This window comes from Balaenoptera acutorostrata, chromosome X, assembly GCF_949987535.1.
Source record: "Balaenoptera acutorostrata chromosome X, mBalAcu1.1, whole genome shotgun sequence".
NCBI lineage: Eukaryota > Metazoa > Chordata > Mammalia > Artiodactyla > Balaenopteridae > Balaenoptera > Balaenoptera acutorostrata.
Window position 1 is genome coordinate 124,989,186 of NC_080085.1, and position 8,235 is coordinate 124,997,420.

Below are 8,235 nucleotides of genomic sequence, written 5' to 3' on the forward strand. Positions count from 1 at the left end.
CATTGACATCTTTTAATTTTTTCTTTCTGTGGATAGATTCTTTTATGAATTGTTATTTTTAAAAGATTTATTGCTGATACATAGGGAAGCCACTGGTTGTATTTACTTCCTTAAACTGCTTCTCTCACCAAATTATATTACTGATTTTTAAAAATTTTCAGTGGATTTTCTTAGTTTTTTAAGGTGATTAATAATATTCATTTGTTTGGGGCATTGGGATATTAAAACCAAACTACACACTACATCATTGTAATCAGAATGTTTCATGAATAATCATATGAAACAAGTTAAGCAGAGCTTTTATTTTAGGGACTATCACTAACAACCTAGTTCAACTTCATATCTCACAGATAGCAAAGGGAATTCTAAACAAATCAAACAGGATTTAAAAAAAAAATTTTTTTTTCTTGCAATGGCAATTTTATTTCCTTTTGTGAAAATAAACAACTGGGAGTTTAAATTGTTCCCCAAAACCCCATAAAAATGAAAAGAAATACAGAAGAAGCGTGTGAGGTGATGGGGGAGGGAGGAGGGTCTTTAGAGCTTTGGCAGATTGTGTTAGCACGGACCCGACCCGGGTGACAGGAGCCAGACCTCAGAGCCAGGTCCTGTCTGACACTCCGGGGCTGTGAGGGGACATCTCGACTGGTAAGCGGGTGGAACACAGGCTTCTTCGCTGAGGAAGTGGCAGGCACCTTGAGTCCCTTTAAACGCGGGGAAGAACCATTGCAGAGGACCTCTTCCCCCCACCAAAAGCTGGAGGCTGGGGCATTAGGGCCACTGAGGGAAAGGGGACGCTGGTGGAGACAAACGAGGCCGAGGTGTCTTCTCACATGGTGACAGCCTTACACTGGGTAGAGGACGAAGATGAAGGCAAGAACCCACGGAACTGAGCAAAGGAGAAAAACGTGGGCCAAGTAAAAGGGAATGTCCAGGAATGGGATGTAGATGAAGAGGCAGCGGGCTAGAAATGGCAGCAACGGCCAACATGCAGGCTGGGTGGGGGAAGCCGGGACGCTGGGGGGTGATGGGAAGAGGGAGGAGGGCAGAGAGTCCAGGAGGTAGAGACAGAGGTGTTTTCTGCCCAGGTCCATCCACCGCTGCACATATAGGAAGAATAACACACTACTTTTCAGTTCTTGTTTTTTAAAGATTTTTTGTTTTGTTTTGTTTTGTTTTTTAAAAAAGCCTTAAGATCAGCTACTGTTTACATCTACAGAACGTAAAGTGCTGCTGTTACCAGTCACTTTACAGAACAGTCCAGAGTGGTCAAATATTGACCAATAAAGTTACCTTTTTTTTCTTCTTCTGCTGCTGCTGCATCATTACTACTCGATGAGTCACGTGACAGCCTGCATAGGTCAGGGGGCAGCTTAGTGGGCAGACTTGGTGACCAAGGAAAGAGGCTGGGCCTGGAGCACGGGGAGGGCCTGGTGGGCATGGAGCATGGCTGGGAAGGAAGGGGGGGACGTCAGCAGAGCTGTGGGCACGGACCCCGGGGGGAGGGGCCGGGACAGGGTGGGGGGCTGGCTGCCCATCTGGCCAGAGGAGGTGGCGGCAGCCTTCGCTGACAGGAAGGCAGCCGAGTGGAGAGCCAGCTGGGCCCGGGTCTCTGGCTTGGTGGTGAGGGAGGAGGGGCTGGGCTTGCTCCGAGCGGGTGGCGGCCGGGGAGGCCAAGGCCGCGGAGGGGGTGGCCGGCGAGTCCAGCATGCTGCCGTGGGAGGAGGCAGGGCTGTCACAGGGCTTCTCAGGGGGCAGGTACGGGACACACGGCTTCTTCCTTTTGGAGGCCAGAGCACCTTCTGCCTCCTGGCCTTGCTGCTGGGCGGGGGTCTGGGACAGCTGCTTTTCTCACTTCCTCTTCTTTGTCTTACCGTAGTTGTCCCGGGCTAGTTCAACTTCATATCTCATAGACAGCAAAGTGAATTCTAAACAGCAACTCAAATATGATTTTTAAAAACATTTTTTGGCGGCGCCGCGCGGCTTGTGGGATCTTAGTTTCCCGGTGGCAGTGAAAGCGCAGAGTCCTAACCAAGGATCACCAGGGAACTCCCTCAAATGTGATTATTAAATGTGTATTTTTAAAGAAATTTAATTTTGTGATAGTATAAATAAAACCGTTTATGTTTCTGCTACTACTTTTCAGATTCCAAAAGGGTCTTTACATATGTTGCCTCACTGAATTCTCATGAAAATTCTGTGACATACAATTCATAATATTTTTATAGAGTAAGATTGTTGTGAGGGTCAAGGGTGATAATCTACATATAAGCACTAAGCTCTCTGCCAGAAAATGTAAGTAAGCATCAAGTGTTAATGATTATCATTATTATCATTTTTTTCTTATTTGCAACAACATATCAAATAACTGATCTATGGTATCAATTATTTTATTATTTTTCATAATAATTTTCTTAATAACATTGCAAATTATTTTTCACCATTGCTAGTGATACCAGGCAACGGAACATAAAAAAACAAAAGTAATACCTTCTCCATTACCCTTCATTTCATACTTCTTCTTTAATCAATATTAATTGCCTAGTTCATTTTATTCAACATTCGCCACATTTAGAAATATATATAATACTCCAAAATTGCATGTATTCATGCAAGTCGTTGTATAGAATCAAATATTGTGATGATAACAGCATTTATGTTTCTCTGTCTCTTCAAAGCCAGTCCATAAAGTTTGGCCTTGGTAGCTTCTGAAAACATGGGATCATGTGTGTTTTTCTCATTGACTTCAACACTTGTCCATTAGCTGGGCTGTTACCCGAGCTTTCAGGTAATCAGTTTGGAGTAATTTTCCAAGCGAGGTTATAGAGTTTGACTAATCTTGTTTGATTTGTTTAGAATTCCCTTTGCTATCTATGAGGTAATCAGTTTGGAGTAATTTTCCAAGGGAGGTTATAGAGTTTGACTAAGGCTACATCTTGATCCGGTGACTCACTGGAGACCTTGAAACAAAATAGCATTTTTACCAAGTAGAATTAATCTTACATAATCCATCTTTTTCATTAAATAACTCACCATGAACCTCCATCTGGGTGAAAGTAAGTAATGCCTTTTTTTGGGGGGGGGGTTGAAAATTATTTTATTTTTCCAGTTTTACTGAGATATAATTAACAAAGAGCACTGTATAAGTTCAAGAGGTACAGCATAATGACTTGACACACATATACTGCAAAATGATGACCACAAGAGGTTTGGTTAACACTCATCACCTCATATAGTTATAAAAAAATGTTTTTTCCTTGTGAGAACTTTTACTATTTGCTCTCTTAGCAACTATCAAATATACCACACAGCAATGTTAACTATAGTCATCATGTTTTATATTACATCCCCAATACCTATTTTATAATTGTAAGTGTATAACTTTTTACCACCTTCATCCAATTCTCCCAATCCCATCCTCTGCCTCAGGTAACCACAAATCTGATCTCTTTTTCCATGAATTTGGTTTTATTTATTTATTTTAGCTTCCACATGTAAGTGAGATTATTTCTGTCTGACTTATTTCACTTAGCACAATGTCCTCAAGATCCATCCATGTTGTCACAGATGGCAAGGTTTCCTTCTTTTTTATGGCTGCATAATATTTCATTGTAGATACGTACCACATTTTCTTTATCCATTCATCTATCCGTGAACACTTAGGTTGCTTTCATGTCTTAGCAATTGTAAATAATGATGCCTATTTTTTTTTAATTCTAATTTTTTTTTAATCTAAATTTTAACACACATGGACTGAGTTTGGCTATGTTATAAATTGACAATATATCTGTGGATGTCTATTTCTGTTAAATACTTACTTTATGCAAGAGCAATTCAACTCTCAATTAAGTATATTGATCTTTGTCATTAATTGAGCCAATAGTGCAAGGTTTTCATTATTGTAGCATTACAATACCATTGAGGATCTGGTGTTTCAAATGCCTGCAATACCCTCTTTATTTAAGGATTTCATGAAATATTTTAAATTTAGATATTAATCTAAATATTGGCTTTCCATATTTATGAAAGTATCACTTTGTGCTTTTGTTGAGAGTTTAGCTAAGCTACTCCATGATATTGCTGCCTTGGCATCCATTTTGTTCAACCAAATGGCCTGAGGGGGCCTTACACAGACACGAGTCCCTCATGCAAGCACATGCCCTACATAGCAGCTGGCAAAGTCATAAGTAAATATAAGTTCCTGATACAACTTCCCCAAGAGTTCTTGTGATCAACAGTCTGCCCTCTTATGTGCCCTTTAGATAAGACACCCATGGGGCTTACCAAAACTTCACTCTTTTGACTTGAATTGATCAATCCCACCGTAACCTGGAAACCCCAAAGCACTCCACCCATGGACCCTAATAAAAGCATGTGCCCTAGGTCCTGTCTCTCCCTCTGGCTGCACTCTGCCTTGACCTCCCTGTGTGACCCCTCAAGGGGTGCCCCGTAATTCCTCCAGGACCTGTGAGTAATAAACTTCTCTATTTCAAATTCTGCTGTGATCTGACACTCTGTGCTCCACTTAACAAGTGTTAATTTGACAAATTCATGACAGCCTTTTATTCTAGGATGACTAAATTAAAGGAAATGCAAGATCTTTCCAAGACAGAGTTTTCTCCTTTCTGATATGTGAAATTGGCCATTTTGATTTGTAAATGTGTCTATATAAGTGTGTGTGCATGCCTGTGTGCTTTTATAGGGGATGTATACAAAAATTTGAGATGTGTTGTGATAATATAATGGCTTATAATTCTATGTTGCTTTTAATCTTCCAAAAGACTTCCTCATTGACACCTCATGGCAATCCTGTGATGTAGAATTAATAATATTTTCTAAATCATAGGATTGCTGTGAGGATCATATGAGATTATCCATCAATTAATACTAACACAAATGATCATTATTGTTCTAATTATTTTCATTATTATTTACTTTTATTTAACTTTATATGTTGAAGTAATTTTACATTCATAATGGATTGTGAAAATAGTACAAAGAATTCCTGTGTATCCTTCATTCAGCTTCCTTTTACGGTAGCATACTACCACATGGTAGGTACTATGGTAGCATAACCATAGTACATTATCAAAATCAGGAAATTGACTTTAGTAGAATACTATCAATTAGATTATAGACTTTATTCAGATTTCATTAGTTATTGCATGCACTCATTTCTCTCTCTCTCTCTCTCTGTGTCGGTGTATGTGTGTGTCTGTAAGTTCTATGAAATGCTGTCACATATATGGATTTGTATAACCACTACCACAATAAGGATACATAATTGTTCCATCACCACAAAGGAACTCTATCATACACCCCTTTACAGTCACACACTCCTCATCCACCTCCATGCCTTAACCCTGGGAATCTGTTTTCCATCTCTACATTTTTTTCATTTAGATAATGTTATATAAATGAAATCATAAATATGTAATATTTTGAGGTTCTATTTTTTTTACCCAGTGTAATAACCTTAAGCTCCATCTAACTTGTGTGAGTATTAATAGTTCATTCATTTGTAATGCTGAGTAACACTCCATGGTATATATGTACCACAGTTTGTTTAACCATTCACTCATTGAAGGACATTTGTGTTATTTCCACTTTTTGATTATTAAAAATGGAGCTGCTATGAACATTCGTGTACAACAGTTTTTGTAGACAAATTTTTATTTCTGTGGGATAAATGTTGAAGAGGAAGATTGAAGAGTCATGTGGTAAGTGTATATTTAGTTTTTAAATTATCTACCAAACTTTTCCAGAGCAGGTGTACCATTTTACATTCCCCTCAGCAATATATGAGAGATCCAGTTTCTCTGCATCCTTGCCAACATTTGGTATCATCACTGTTTTTTAATTTAGCTGTTCCAATAGTATGCAATGGTGTCTTATTGCAGTCTTAATTTGCATTTCCCTCATGGCTAATGATGTTGAACATCTTTTTGCGTTTTTGGTTTTGGTTTTTTTTTTTTGGCTGCACCACGTGGCATACAGGAGCTCAGTTTCCCGACCAGGACCAGCGATGGAACACGTGCCCCCTGCAGTAGAAGCACAGAGTCTTAACCACTAGACCACCAGGGAATTACCAATATACAAAGTTCCAGTTGTGCAGGATGAATAAATTCTGAAGATATAATGTACAGCATGGTGACTATACTTAATACTATATTGTAAACTTGAAATTTGCTAAGAGAGTAGATTTTAATTGTTCTCACAGAAAAAAATGGTAATTATGTGAGGTGATATGTTAATTAGGTTGATTGTGGTAGTCATTGCATAATATATACATATATCAAAGCATCACTTTGTACACCTTAAATATATAAATTTTTATTTGTAATTAAATCTCAGTGATGCTGGAAAAAAGTAATTCTCCTAAGATGTTTATTAAACATGTCTTTTTCTCTTACACTTATTTATTTTCAAGATATCTGGTTATTATTGCTAGAGACACAGTAGAAAACTAGGTTCAGAGAAATTATTGATGTCCCTCATTACCCTTCTGATTGCAGTTTGCACCCCAATGTTCTTATGGCAAGCGTTCTCATACATACCCTTCCACAACCTACTCCATGCTCAAAAAAACCCACTCACGTTTATTTGTACATAGACATTATACCTATTTACACAGCCAAAAGAATTTTTTGTTTGTTGGTTTGCTTTACAATGAAAGCATCAAAATATTTAGTTCATTTTGTGCTGTATACAGTCATTATAAAATATTTAATAGGGAATTAGTACGTTTCTAGAATATAACTTTGTTGTGAAAATGAAGTGAGCATAATCCATCTGAAACTCTATGTATGGACTTTCCTTTGGAATAATTGCAGACTAGGAAATTTGTGCCACTCTTCTCAAAGAGCACCACTAATATTACCAAACGAAACCAAAATTGAACAAAACAAACCAACAAAAACATCATATAACAAGGCAGGAAGATATTATAGAAACAAGATCTGGAAGAAGGAAACTGTTGGGGGAGCTCCTGGAGAAGGATGTGACTGCTGGTTGACCTGTGAGCTGGTTCAGAGCAATCAGAGGTTCCTCTCCCCTCCCCACCCTTGGAAGATACTTTCTGCTCACTGTTCCCACAGTGGGAGCTGTTCCAAGGACACAGCCTCGAGAGAGCGAGGTGTTGCTGAGACCAGCTGGACAGAGTATATGACTGAACCCCGTTAAGGCCTCTATATGGACTTTTAAGATTCAAGCAAGTGGGGATGCAGCCCTGGGAGACAAGCCTTGCATGTAAATTCCCTTACTCAGTAAATTGCCGCCTACCGATCTGGGGCAGCCTACCTCTTCCTTCCCTCTCTCCTTGCCCTCCATGTAAGGGGACCAGTTCGCAAACCAACAGAAACCCAAAGAGGTTAAGCCTGGCATTTGGAGCTGAATTTTTACCAGAAACGTGATCATTCTCTGTGTCTCCGTAGTTCCTCCTCTCCTTCTCAGACGTGCATACTTGTGCCTTTGGGATGCCATTAATTTTTTTCTGCTCTCTGCCTTTCTTACTGAAGTATTTATCCGGTAGACCTCATCTTTTAGTCGTTTGCTTGGATTTTCTAAGTGATATATATTATATAACACCTAAATGTAGTTACTAAGCCCCTGCTTGATATGTAACCACTAAGTAAAACTTAATATTTTTTTTCTTATTTAATTTCAAGAGCAATTACTGGATTTTTACAGAAGGCACAAGTGTGGCTTGTGGGGGTTAAATGACTGCTTTAAAGTCCTACATTCAGTGTCTGCTCCAAGGTTAACACACACGCATACACAAATACATCATATATGCTTACATACACGTATGTTTATGTTGATATTATAAATAACAAGTGTAATCTTTTCTCACAAAAATATGCAAACTTATAAAAAAATAATAATCCTCAATCCCCACAGGTACGTATCTTTCATACTATACTTCTTCCGTAATCGGTGCTAACCTGCCTGGTGAATTTCATTCAGTAGTATTTAATGCATTCATGTTCTCTCAGTGATCTCTCTCTCTCTCTCTCTCTGAATTTCAAGCCAGATCTGCCTCTTTTTATTCACTGCAGTTTTGCCATACAACTTCCTACCTGATATGTCAGAGATTTTCGTTCTTTTTGTTTTCGGTGGTTTATCTTGATTAACCTTATCCATATTCATGCAGGTAATATTTTATCAAACAACTTTTTTCAAATAATCAATAAAGCCACATTGGAATTTTAACTTATGTATTAATATAAATTAATT

At 38.6% G+C, this 8,235-nt stretch overlaps 1 pseudogene; it reads right to left on the reverse strand.

Annotated features, from left to right (window-relative positions):
* Positions 1-1,373: 1,373 nt before the first annotated feature.
* On the reverse strand, positions 1,374-1,911 carry LOC103001854 (transcription factor 7-like 1; annotated as a pseudogene).
* Between the last annotated feature and the right edge of the window lie 6,324 nt (positions 1,912-8,235).